This window comes from Sus scrofa, chromosome 11, assembly GCF_000003025.6.
Source record: "Sus scrofa isolate TJ Tabasco breed Duroc chromosome 11, Sscrofa11.1, whole genome shotgun sequence".
In the NCBI taxonomy this organism is placed as follows: domain Eukaryota; kingdom Metazoa; phylum Chordata; class Mammalia; order Artiodactyla; family Suidae; genus Sus; species Sus scrofa.
In genome coordinates this window covers 28,234,475-28,249,569 of record NC_010453.5, presented here as the reverse complement: position 1 = coordinate 28,249,569, position 15,095 = coordinate 28,234,475, and positions in this window count along the sequence as shown.

Genomic DNA, 15,095 nt, shown 5'->3' with positions numbered 1-15,095 from the left:
ATTTTCCATTCAATATACATTTGGGTTCACCACATGCAGAACTTTTTGTGCAAGTGGAAGAGAACAATTTTAATCTCTAGAGAGAGACAGTAAAGAAAAGATTTGTATTCAAAATCTGCAATAAAAACTACAAAGCTTCTTGTGACCTAATCACAGGCAGGGGTTATTCTGTCAAAAATATAAAATTACTTTTACTCATTGAGTTAATTATCCAACACTTTCACAAATGTGTAATATCACAGAGAAACACATATACACATAAACCCAAAAGTTGAAAACACTTTATTTACAAAATTCTTTGTATAATTTTTAAAACATGGAAAGGTCTTCACTTTAGTTGTTGTGTCTTTACATTTTCCTTTCCTTTAAATCTCTAATATGATATATGATCTTATTGACAAAATTCAGCCTCTGTCCGGTGGTGCTCAATAGAAACGCAGAGAGAGAGATTTGGGTGAAGGAAAAAAAAAAAAAAATGGCTTTTACCGCTTTGCCAGGCAAAGAAGGCCACAGCAGGCTAATGCTCTAAAGACTGTGTCCTCCTTTGGGAGCCAATAGGAAGCAGTCTTACACTTTTGAGAGAGGAAAACAGGGACATAGATAAGCATCAGGGTAAAAACTAGTTTGGATACTTCTTCAAAGCTGGTATTTAATGGCCCTGGGACTGGTTCTGGTGGTCCTTGACGTTACTTCACTGTGACCTTCGTTGGAAGGTCATGGAGGCTAGATGAAGCCTATTTCCTAATAAGAAATGGTGGACACAGAAAGCCTTTTGTGCCCAGGAGCCCCACAGGGCTCTGATCAGTTTCAAACTTTTTTACTGATTTTAGGCAAATAACCTACGAGTACCTAAAATACTGTCTTGTGTGTATATATTCTTCATAAACATTAATATTAAAAATCATGTAAGTAAACTTAAAATAGAAATAATGTAACATAATGTGATGAAATTCAATATAATGCAATAGAATATAAATATACCTTTAGGTCATAAACCAAATCTATCAATTTAGGGCATTTTGAATATTTTTATAGTTATTCTCACATTATAAATTCATGGTTAGTTATTTCAATTTTATTTTCAAATTCTTGGAAGATAGGATATTATTTCAATAACACCTTTGAATTATAACATTATTTTTTTTTAAGTTCCTGAAATTATAAAATGACAGTGGTAGGGTTGAAATCACCAGGACAGGATCCAAATAGACAGGTAAGATGGTGGACAAGATAAGCCCTGGAAACACTCTATATGAAGTCTGGTATAATAAAAATAATTGAGCAAAAAAGAGAGAAGGGATACACATTTCAGGTTCATCCACATCTTTTCATAACTTAATATCCATTCCTTTAGCACTATAGAATAGTCCATGGACTACAGCTTATCCATTCACCTATTGAAAGGCTTCTTGGATACTTCCAAGTTTGGGTAATTATGAATAAAGCTGCTACAAACATCTGTGTGCAAGTTTTGTGTGTGTGTGTGATTAAGTTTAAACTCGTTTGGATAAATATTAATAAGCATACATGTTTAGTTTTGTAGGAAACTGCTAAACTGTATTCAAAAGTGGCTGCACCATTTTTGCATTCCCAACAGCAATGAGTGAAAGTTCCTATTGCTTCACATCCTCACCAGCATTTGATCTTGTCAGAGTTCTGGATTTTGGCTTTTCTAATAGGTGCATAGAGGTATCGCGTTGTTTTATTTTGCATTTCCCTAATAATGTAAAATGTTTTCCATACACAATTATTTTAAAATTTTTCAAAGGAATTCATTTAAATGAATCAGGGAGTCTCCTTCTATACCTGAACTTTCTGATATTTATGAGATTTCTTGATGATCTCATTATTATCAATTGATAAACTGCAAATATATAAAGAAAACCATAAATTTGAAAAGATACATTCACCCCAATGTTGATCACAGTAATATTTATAATAGCCAAGATGAAAGCAAATTGAATGTTCATCAGCGGAGGACAGGATGAAGAAGATATATATATATACAATGGAATATTACCTACCCATAAAAAAAATTCCATTTGCAGCAACATGGGTGGACCTAGTGATTATCATACTAAGTGAAGTAAGTCAGAGAAATACAAATATCATATGAGATGACTAGTATGTGGAATTTAATAAAATGGTGAAAAAGAACTTATTCACAAAGTAGATACAGACTCAAAGATTTCAAAACCTAATTTATGGTTACCAACGATGAAATGTTGGGGGAGGAATAAATTAGGAGGTTGGAATTGGCATATACACCATATTATATAAAAATAGATAGTAAAAAGGACCTACTGTATAGCACAGGGAAATTTTCTTAATACTCTATGGTGGCCGATATGGGAAAAGAATCTGAAAAAGAATAGATATATGTGTACGTATAACTGATGCATTTTGCTGTACACTTGAAACTAACACCACATTGTATGTCAGCTACACTCCAATAAAATTCAAAAAACAACAATGATTCTAAATCCACCTTCCTCATTTCAATATTATAGCTGATCCATTTTCCCCAGTGTTTTAATATTTTATCTATAATTCTATTTAATATATTATCTATAATTCAATTTTAAAGCATTGGGCTTGCTAAGATAGGTGTTTTTCAAGTACTCATTCTCGCTCTTTTAAAGTTGAGAAGTCCATAAGTTTAGGTGAAATAACAATATTTAAATGCTTAATACAGTTTCTGACATGGAGTTTACTCTGATTGAATGGAAACTTATTCTTCGTGTTGCTGTCACATCCATCATCATCATTTCCAACACCACAATAACTTTTACACTTCATGAATTTTAACCTGCTAAACAGTTTCATACCACAATCTGACCCCACTTCCTATGGTTTTGAGCTAAGGACTTGAATTTTATTAAGAATACATTCCATGTGTCCTCTAGCTCTGTGCCTTGTTCTCACATGAATCAGAATTCTGTCACACTGACCAGATTGATGTCTTGACAGGTTCTGTGTTTTCCCTGGTACCTGTGATGAAGAAAGATGGCCCACTTGACTATGAGTCATTTCCTGTGTTCATCTGACTCTTATAAAGCCACAAGTTGCTAAAAACTGTCACTCATTTTTTGAGTATTAAAGATTTTCCATGACCGCTTAGGAATCTTTATATGTATTCATCTGTTTCAGCAATTTCAGATTTACCTTCCACTGATGGAGACTTATACCTATTTCAGCAAGAGTTACTCTCCTGTTTTCATTTCCAACTCTATAACCTAATCCATGTTACAAAGGAAACTTAGAAAGACATGGTATAACCTCCCTCAAATTTATCCTTGGTTTGGGCTCAAATTACATTTTCATGATCTATTAGCTATAAAATTTTGAGCCTTCACTCTCTTCTACTTTTCTCCGATATCTGTAAAAAGGGGATGTGATATTTTCTCTCTTTAAAGTTTGTTGTAAGGATCAAATGAATGTAAAGATCTGAAAGACCTTGTCAAATAATTATAATGCCATTGTACATATTTTGCTTTCACTTATTTCTATTAATAGAAGATGTGCTTGTTTTACTGTAAATTCTATGTTTAAGGGAATAATGCTACTGAAATGTAATGATAGTGCCTCAAGAATTCTAGTGTGGCTTTTGCATTTGTTGAATTGCTTTTTTCTTTAAAATACACCATCTCTGTAAAAATGCTTTTTGCATTTACAGAAAAATTGCAAGATGGTACAGGAAATTTCTATAAACTCCACACTCAGTTTCCTCTATTATTAAACTCTTAAATTTGAATGGACTTTATTACAATTGAAAAGCCAAATAGACGTACATCAACTAAAATCCATACTTTTATTTGGATTTTCTCTTTTTTCAACTGTTGTCCTTCTTCTCTTCTAGTACGTCATCTGGAAACCATATTGCATCTAGCTTTCATGATACTGTAGGCAACTTGAATGTGAGTTTCTTAGATTTCCCTTGTTTGCCATAAATTTGAGTTTTGAGACGTACTATTCGGGACCATTACATAATGTCAATCCATGTCTGATTTTTTTTTTTTTTTTTTGTCTTTTTGTGTTTTCTTGAGCCACTCCCACGGCATATGGAGGTTCCCAGGCTAAGGGTCTGAGGCCTATGTCAGAGCCACAGCAACATGAGATCTGAGCCGTGTCTGCAGCCTACACCATAGCTCACGGCAACGCTGGATCCTTAACCCACTGAGCGAGGCCAGGGATCGAACCCGCAACCTCATGGTTCCTAGTCAGATTCATTAACCACTGCGCCACGACAGGAACTCCCTGACAATTTTTTTAAGATTAAGTCAGGATGATGGGTTTTGGAGAAGACCACAATGGTCTTATTAAGAGGATACCCATCTTATTAAGGATATATACAATTGAAATGACTTGCCTTCATTGATGTTAACATTGATTAACTGGCCATGGTAGGATTATCAAGCCTTATTACTCTAAAGTTACTTAATCTTTCCATGCTGTACAATTTAGAATGAGGTCACTATGCATAAGTCCATATTTAAAGAGTGGGAAGTATTTTTCTACATTATTGAGGCCAAAGTAACCAGGGTAGAAAATTTGGAAGTTTTATGAGAGATTTGTCAATTCTCTAATATTTATCTATTCATTTAACAATTTTTATCAGTGTGAATTCTTTTTTTTTTTTTCTTTGTCTTTTTGCCTTTTCTAGGGCCGCTTTCTGAGGAATATGGAGGTTCCCAAGCTAGGGGTCTAATCAGAGCTGCAACAGCCAGCCTATGCTAGAGCCACAGCAACACAGGATCCAGGCTGCATCTGCAACCTACATCACAGCTCATGGCAATTCCAGATCCTTAACCCACTGAGCAAGGCCAGGGATCGAACCCGCAACCTCATTGTTCCTAGTCAGATTAGTTAACCACTGCACCACGACGGGAACTCCCTATCAGTGCGAATTCTTGGATATTTGTTTTAAATACTGCATTATGATTCACTGCCACTTGGTTGAAGTGTCTGTTTAGAACTTTTGCCCTTTTTTAATTGGAATATTTGTTTTTTTATTGTTCAGTTTTAAGTGTCTTTTGTACATTTAAGATACAAGCCCTATATTAATTATATTTTGCAAATGTTTAAACATTTGGCTACTTTTTTTTGAAAATGTCTTTCACATAACAGAATATTTTAATATTAATAAACATTAATTTATTTTTCTTTCATGGATTTTTTGTGTTGTAATGTTTGTCTTGTTCTATCCCTCTGTGTTTCTTTATCTTGCCTTTTAACATGTCTTGCAATTTTTTTGTTAAAAGTCAGACATGATGCATTGGATAATGAAAAATTAGGTAAATTTGTCCTATATGTAAGGTTTAAACTACTTTGAGTTGGATTTCTGCAATGATTGGTATAGTATTATTCGCTATAGCTTGCAGAGACAACAAATTCTTCAGGTATACTTATTTTTTGCCTTTGCTGTTGTCTCCGGGTTGACCTAAATATTCTACTTTGAATCTGTTTTTTTGTACTTCTTTCAGCTGCAATCCTCTGTTATTAAACTGGAGCCCCGATGGTGTGGTGGCAAGGAACGAAGTGGGGCCTTAATCTTATGATTTACTATTAGTGTTTTGGAGGGCCTGTGTCCTTTGACTATGACTTGCACATTTTTTAATTTCCCTCCTTGTCCAATCCCCTTAGGGAGACATGAGAGCTAAAGGGGGATGAAGACAAATGCCTTCCCCTAAGGGCCTGGTAAGCCTTTTCCCCCTGGAGAGTAGGTCTTTGTTTTGTTGAACATTCTGGGCATATTTCATAATAATTAATTTTTCCAAGCCCTTGCCAGAACCATGAGTGCATCTTTCTTTTATTTTACGTAGAACCTATTGGGGCTTCTGGAAGTTAAATACTTAAAAATATGGGGTCCCTCTAACTGGGTCTCCCGAGTAACTTTGTAATAGGGAAGAATAAATCTAACTCCATATCGGAGCTGTTTCTTTTACTTTAACCTTTGTTGTTTTTATGTTTCTTTTTTCTTTTTATTATTATTATTAAAGTATAGTTGATTTACAGTGTTCCATCAAGTTCTGTTGTACAGCAAAGTGATCCAATCACACACATTTTCCCAGGCCGTACAGTAGGATCCCGTTGCCCATCCATTCCAAGTATCCAAATATAACAGTTTGCATTCCCCCAAAGCCCCCAAATATCCATCCATCCCACTCCCTCCACTTTCCCCCCGGAACCTCAAGTCTGCTCTTCTTGTCCATGATCTGTATCTGTTTTTTGTTTGTTTGTTATTTTTAGACAGGATCATCTGTTCTATATTTTAGATTCCACAAATAAGTGATATCACATGGTATATGTCTTTTTCTTTCTGGATAGTATGAGAGTCTCTAGATCCATCCATGTTGCTAAAAATGGCATTAGTTTGTCTTTTTTATGGCTGAGTAATATTCCATTGTATATTTGTACCATATTATCTTAATCAATTCATCTGTCAATGGACATTTATGTTGTTTCCATGTCTTGGCTATTATGAATATTGCTGCTATTAAACATAGGGGTGCGTGTATCATTTTCAATGAAAGTTTTATCTGTATACATGTCAGCAGTGGAATTTCTGAATCATATTGTAGCTCTATATTTAGTTTCCTGAGATACCTCCATACTGTTCTCCATAGTGGTTGTGCCAATTTGCATCCCCACTGCCAGTAGAGGAGGGTACCTTTTTATCCACACCCTCTCCAGCATTGTTATTTGTTGAATTGTTAATGATGACCATTCTTATTTGTGTGAGTTGGTACCTTATAGTAATTTGATTTGCATTTCTCTAATAATTAGTGATATTGAGCATTTTTTTCACATTTCTATTGCCATCTGTGTGTCTTCTTTGGAAAAATATCTATTTAGGCCTTCTTCCCATTTTTCAATTGGGATGTTTATTTGTTTGTTTTTGTTGAGTTGCATGAGCTATTTGTATATTTTGGAGATTAGGCACTTGTTTGTCTCATATTTGGCAAAGATTTTTCTCCCATTCTGTGGTTTGTCTTTTCATTTTTTAGTAGTCTCCTTTGTTATGCAAAAGCTATTGAGCTTGATTAGGTCTCATTGGTTTATTTGTGTCTTTATTGTCATTATTCTAGGAGGTGGATCAAGCAAGATCTTGCTGATTTATGTCAAAGTGCATTCTGCCTATATTTTGCTCTAGGAATTTTATTGTGTCTGGGCCTATATTTAGGTCTTTAATCCATTTTGAGTTTATTTTTGTATACTTTGTTAGAGAGTGTTCTACTTTCATTCTTTTACATGTAGCTTTCCACTTTTCCTAGCACTATTTTTTGAAGAGACTATCTTTCTTCCACTGCATGTTCTGTCATACTTTGTCGTAGATTCATTGCCTATAGATACTTGAGCTTATATCTGGGCTTTCTATCCTGTTCCATTGCTCTATATTTCTGTTTTTGTGCCAGTACCATATAGTTTTGATGACTGTAGCTTTGTAATATTGTCTAAATCCAGGAAGCTTGATTCCTCCATTTTCATTTTTCTTTTTCAATATTGCTTTGGCTATTTGGGGTCTCTTGTGTTTCCACACAAATTTTATTTTTTTAATTTTTATTTTTTTGGTGAAAATCCAAGGCCTTTATTTTTTTAATGATTTTTATTTTTTCCATTATACCTAGTTTACAATGTTCTGTCAATTTTCTACTGTACAGCAAAGTTACCCAGTCACACATACATATATACATTTTTTTCTCACATTATCCTCCATCATGTTCCATCACAAGTGGTGGAGGGGGAAGGAGTGGGATGTACTGGGAATCTGGGATTAATAGATGCAAACTATTGCATTTGAAATGGATAAGCAATGAGATCTTGCTATATAGCACTGGAAACTCTATCTACTTTAAACTTTGTATCCCACTGCTTTTGCTACAAGTCAATCACTAAAGATATGTTGCCTATAGCTTAAAGTATATATAATGGCCCATTTCTAAGAACCCTACTTATCATGCCTGAGCGTTAAGCTAAAATCCTTTGTCTAGCTCACAGGGCATACTGACCAGACTCAACTGTGAATGGCAGCAGGAAAGAAGAATTAATACATTCCTTCTGGAGTCTGGCCAGAATCAGGAAATATTTGCAAACAACTCATCGTGGTTTTTTGCTTTACCTGCCTTCCTTCTCCTCTTTCTCCATAGAAGAAACTAGCCTCCATATCTAGGCAAGATGATTCTTTGGGACACTAATCCATCCATCTTCTCAGTCTACTAGATTTCTAAATCAAGGCACTATTCTTTGCCCTAACAACTCATCTCTTGATTTATTGGCCTGTTGTGAAGCAAGCAGATTCTCACTCTTAAACTAGTCCACAGTCTCCAGCAATTTGTCAACAGTATTAAAGTATTCCTACGAATTAATTCCTTTAGTGGCTCCTGAAATGAGTAATCTGATCTCTGACTGTAATTCTCTGAATTTTCCTGTCTCTCCAAATTTTAGGGTGGTAGTTTACCTGAAAGTTCAGTGCTTTTACTGGTCCAAGGAAAGTTAGTGATTTTTCAGGTTATTCACATATTTCTTCTTGAAATAATGGAATGATGACTTCAAGCTCTTTAAATATTGGAGCTGAAACTGGAACTTCTGATTTACCTTTTTAAGTAATACTTAAATACTATTTGGATGTACTTTTTTTAAAAGAATAATTTTTTATAGTTTTATGTTTACAAAAAACTAGGAAGTTACAGGAATTCCCAATGTCTTCCCTGTCCCCCTAAATCCTGCATAGCCTCCCCCATTATCAACATCCTCCACTACTGGGACATTGGCTGTAATTGATAAACCTACATTGGCACATCATAGTCAACAAAATTTTGGTGATTATAGAGTTCACTCTTGATGCTGTGGTTGATTCTTAATGTTGATTCTATGTGTTTTGACAAATATATATGATATGTATCCATCCTTATGGTATCATAAGGAGTATTTTCACTGCCTGAAAAATGTCTGTGCTCCATGCAGCCATCCTTCCCCCAATTAATTGCAAGTGTTTTAAAAATAAATTTTCATACTGTGGTCATGTAATTCAGATTTCATCATAGGAACTGGCACTGAAGTAATTACTTCATTTCTGAAATGCTTGAAATTACACATCAATTTATTTGCTGATTTATACCTTATTTATTTAAATGGATTCAATTTTAAAAATAATGCTCCAATGATTTATTTTTCTGATAAACATTTTCATAAAGCATTTTTCTATTCTCATTATACAGTCATAATAAAAATATATTTGGCAGCCTGAGACTTTTTTTTTTCACTTAAAAAAGTAAATTTGAAAAAAAAAAAGAGAAATAACTCAGTCACAAAAAATCACACTTCTAACAAGGATTGCACATTTTTTCTTATTCAGATATTTTTCATATAAAATGAAACAATGGAGGGGAACATGTTTGGGTAACAGCTGCATCTTCAACTCATAGCGTATGAAACAAGGGGTGTGCTAGAGTATTTCCCATTAATTGTTTCCATTGTGTGTGAATTACCCTGAACACCCAATACATTTTATTTTACCATCTCTCATTAAAACTAAAGCAGCTAAAGTTTGTGGGCCATCATTTTCTATGCTACATTTACTATGCAAACGAATTTTGAAAGGCATGAGGCACCTGCACCACAGATTTCAAAGGAATTTGCATAATAAATATAGTACAGACTTAAAGCTTGCCTTGTAGAGGACGATGACAGATGTGTAAGCAGTTTTGTGTGAGAGTCCTGCATAACAAAATTTGCTTTGGAGTTGAATTTCAGGGTCGAGATAGGACAAGCAATCTATTATATGATAAACATTTTATGTAAGCAAACATCCTATATTAAAGCATGCTGGGCTTATTCTCCATGCAAACAGGGGAGTGCTCTTCTTCTATAAACATACTTGGGATTCTTGAATATGGGATGGGCTCAAATTTGAAGGTAAGAGCCTGTAACCTTTATTCAATATGCAAGAGAACAACCTTTAAATTGTGATGTCCTTTTTCCCATTTAGTTTATTGATTGTGTTTACTGTTATTTAATCTCCAGAAAATTGTATCAAATCTTTCTGTGTATATGTGATTGCAAGTGTCATAAATACTAATAAAAAAATAACGAAACATAACAGATTGATAGGAAAATAATCCTGTATCATTATGTACTTGTCCCCCTCCCAGAAAACTATAAAAATGCACAAGACTAATTAGCTAACAAAGTTAACTTTCTGGGAGCGTTCAGAAGAAAACTCTCTCAGAATAGATTCTTAAAGTGAATGACTTGTGATTCAGAGATGTATTAACTCAATTTTTATAGGTATTGAATCCCTGAAATAAAGAATAAGCAAGGCCCTACATTTGCCTAATGGTAGCCCCAGGCAAATCATGAACCATGAGCCAGGAGAACTGTGGAGAAAACACTGGCTTTTCCAGAATAAAGCCCATGTATATTATGATTTATTGGTGTCTTACCATTTGCGTCATCAAAAAACAGAAGTCTTTTTCCATGTAGCGCTCTTCTAGAACCTCCAAAAATAAAATGTGTGACAATAACAGAAAAGTCAGAAGAAGGTAAATGGAAGTACACGCTTTTGTGTTTCTTACCCTGTGTGTCTAACACTTGAAGGTACACGGTGAGGAGCTTAAGATCCATACTATCATCCTTAAAGCAACAACCAAGATGAAAAAGCAGAGTTATATCTAATAAGCCAAACAAAGGACATAAAATTATTTTAAAAATAGTCAATCAAAGAGAATTCAAAAAAAGAAGAAAGTGGGAACAAAGATAATGGAACAAATAAACCAAACTAATAGTTTTAAATCTAGCCATGTCACTAATTTATACTAAAAACAAATTATTAAAAAGGTATATAGAATGTTCAGGTTGCCTTTACACATAAGGCAGCAAGCATTTGGCTTTTGTTCATCTTCTTAAGTCAGCCCAATACATGTTTTATAAATTCCACTCTAACTGGACTCTTAGGTTCAGAATATACTGCTTAAACTTATTTTTCAATTAGTAGTTTTCTTCCTTTCTTTTCCTTTCCCCACATGGATAAGAACACTTTGAAGAAATGCAGTAGCCAAATAGCAAGTAAGTACACAATTTAATTAAAATATCTAAATCATTTTTCCACAGCAAATTCTAAATAATGAAATGGCGATGGTAGAAGAATATTTCAGGACTGCCATTAATTTCTATTCACCTTAGAATCTTTTTTAGGTCCATCAGTCATCAAACAAGGTTGTGAATACTATCTGTAAGATCACAACACAGTATTGGAGCCCCTTTAGTTTTACCTTCATGACTATATGATTTAGTAAAGAAATATGCTAAGTAATATAAAAGATACAGACTGATTCCATAAATTAATATTTATTTTAAATAAATGAAATATCAGATAAGGGGGCAGAATAGGGGGGATATAATTATTTTTAGGAGTGTTTGTATGTACTGAGCAATTGTACCATCAAGTGACTCCTACTGTAGTTTGGTTCTGAGTCTAATTGTTTGTGTGTCTGGGTCAGGTGAATGGCAACTTTCATGATAGAGTTCTGTCCAATAATGACTTAAGTTGATGCCCTATGAGACCTATTACAATATGCATAAAATTCAAACTCCATGCCATATTCTAAAAGAAAAAGCTTGCATCACATTGACCCTATTTTTCCATAGTATCCTACTACTACTCTTCCATGTGCCATGTATAATGACCTTTTTTTTTTTTTTTGAGTCTTTTCGCATCTTTTTGGTCTTGAACTTTATATAATGTCTGCCTAAAATATCCCTCTCCAAGATTCCCCCATTATTATCTTTCTCTCCTTCAAGTTCCAGCTCATATATTGCTCTTCTGGGACACCAGCCTGGAGCTTCCTTCACAAATTTCACCTCCATCATTTTTCTTAGACATTACCCTGTTCTGTTTTATCTATATCGCTCATCTCTGTTTGCGTGATATTTTTTCTTTAAAGAGATACTTTTACTCACCAGAGAGGAAGCACCAAAAGAATAAGGTCTCACCCACCTTTACCAAGCACATAAAACAGTGGTTGTTTTAGAGTAGACAGTTAATAAAAATGTTTTGTTAATGAATTCTCAGCTATAATTTCTAGTGTTTTTTGACTTAGGAAATTTATAAGAAATTGTTAAATGTTGTAATATTTATTTAATTGGTAAATTTGAGGATAATTTTTCAAACCTGGAAATACATTTACAGAGAAACAATGTTTCATTCATAGAGGGACAACTATTATTCAAATACTCTGATATCATCCCAGAAAAGTAATTATCATGTAGTCATGTCCACATCCATTACAGCTTAAAGTGGAAAAAAAAAAAAGATTTTCTACCTTGAAGCATCTCCAAAGCAATCTAGGAAATGTTATTAAGCCTACAATATATAATTATATACAAATAAGCTGAAAGCCAGTTGGCTTTTAGAGCCTGACCGAAAAATGTCTCAAATCTGTGAAAATCAGTATAGAGATGACTAGCACCAAAATGCCTGAGGATAGGAGTTCCCTTGTGGTGCAGATGGTTAAGGATCCAGCACTGTCACTGGCAGTTCAGGTCACTGCTCTGGCACAGGTTCAATCTCTGGCTTGGGGAAATCCACATGCCTCAGGCATGGCCAAAAAAAAAAAAAAAAAAAAGAAAATCCCTGAGGGTAATTATTTTCTAAAGGAAAAATCTTTAGAAAGTAAAAATGTACTCTAAAATTTTGGTTAAAGAACACCTGCAATAAGAAATGTGGAAGAAGGTCATATTCAAAAAATTTGAATCCAAACATTTCAGGTAAAACATACATGCATAAAACATAAATATGGGAGCATATATGCCAATTCCCTAAAAGCTCTCAGTGTCATATACAGAGTCTTAACTTTTGGAAATGAAGATCGGATATCTTAAATCAATAAGAATTCTCTTCTATGACTTAAAGATTTATTTGTGATATGTAAAGTAAAAATTTAAACATATTGCAATGAAGTAACTGATTGAGCCTGAAAGTATATTTGTGTTAAAAACTGTGAAATTTTAAGTAAAAATCAGAAAGACTAAATAAACTAAAGACTAAATAATAAACACCTATATTTAATTTCAATTTTGCTTGTATTGGTGATTCAAATTTAAAAATATAAAATCTTCATGCATTTCTTTTAAAATTATTTTTTACACATATAGGTGTGCACACGTCTATGACCTCTTATTTTATTTTTTATTGAATATCCTTAAAAGTTATTGTGTGGATTGAAAGGCCAGATAGGTACTTATTTGTGCCAGGATGTAATTTTTTTTTTTTTTTGTCTTTTGTTGTTGTTGTTATTGTTGTTGTTGTTGCTATTTCTTGGGCCGCTTCCGCGGCATATGGAGGTTCCCAGGCTAGGGGTTGAATCGGAGCTGTAGCCACCAGCCTACGCCAGAGCCACAGCAACGCGGGATCCGAGCCGCGTCTGCAACCTACACCACAGCTCACGGCAACACCGGATCGTTAACCCACTGAGCAAGGGCAGGGACCGAACCCGCAACCTCATGGTTCCCAGTCGGATTCGTTAACCACTGCGCCACGACGGGAACTCCCAGGATGTAATTTATATCCAGGTAATTTTCATAATCAAAACTGTTTGAATGATACAAATCAAAGCATTGGATGATAGTATAATTCTACAGCTGTATTAAATATTTAACTTTTCTTACAGGAGAAAGCAGAATAAAATATCTGGACAAAAAAAAATGTGAAGCGAAGTATTTGTCAATACAAACAGTTCTTAATTGAAACCGAAATTTAATTAAAAGAATGCTAAAACAGTTACCATGTTCTTAATGAAATCCTGGAGTTTTTAAGCATTCTCAAATGAAAAGGAGAGGGTAAAATTAAAAGTGCCTTTACTTAAGTATAAAAGTTACATCCTAGGCATGCAAATGGAGCTTAGTCACTTGGGTTCCCTTTGATCCAATAAGTATTTCTAAAATTAACTGCTTCAATCCTTGATGTTCTTATCACTTGAATAGAAGTTCTGTTTGGATTTTGACCCAGCATAAACTAAAAATTTGCCAGATTAAACGGATATTACAGTAGATTCATTGAGGCAAAACGTCTGGTATCTCATTTGAAAGAATTAAGAGAATGGATTAAAAAAATCGTAGTATTGAATTAAAAGATAATTGAATGCAGTTCTTATTAAAAACTTAGGGTTTGGTGTGTTAGATGGAATCTTTGGTTATTAACACCAGGAAGAATCAAGATGATCAAACAGCAATAAACAACTATAATTAGTATTTATAGTTTTACGAAAACTTAATTTATTTTGCAGAGAAGAAACCTCTAAGATATTTATCCATGTTTGCCTTTCTTGTTCAGTGCTAAGCTAATTTATCCTGAATAAATAAATTTCAATTGTTCAAACATAATTATATTTTTTATAAAATAGCTTTATAGAATGATGTTACATTAAAAGCAAGAAATGATAGGGGATTGGACAAGTAGAAGATGGCTATAAAAATACCAGCACATAAAGAAGTAATAGTTAAATATAAGAAAAAATAATACTAATAAAGAGCTAGTGAAGGCCTGTAACTTACTCTAGTTCTATAGTAACATAATATCAAGTAGTATTCTAGAATTATGAAAATGCCTCCAAAACTATAGAATTTTCCATAAACAATTTTCATGAAATTATATGTGTTTTATGGGCAACCTTAAGTAAGAGAATGACTAATACAAAAGCGAACCATCAAAGTAATTGATCTTGTTGGACATTTAAAAACTGATGAAAATAATAAATGAAGCATGGGAATTTCAGTACCTTATTTTTTTTTACTTTTCATATTAATGACTATTAAAACCTGCTCAATTAATTTAACTACATATAATCTCAATTTATTGGCTATAGTTATTATAGAAACCTTGCTTTTTTTTTTTTTTTTTCTTTTTTCTTTTTTAGGGCTGCATCTGTGGCATATGGAAGATCCAAGGCCAGGGGTCAAATCAGAGCTGCAGCTGCTGGACTAGCCACAGCAATACAGAATCTGAGCTACATCTGCAACCTATGCTGCACCTTGTAGCAACATCAGATCCGTAATCCACTGAGCAAGGCCACGGATTAAGGAAACTGCATCTTCATGGA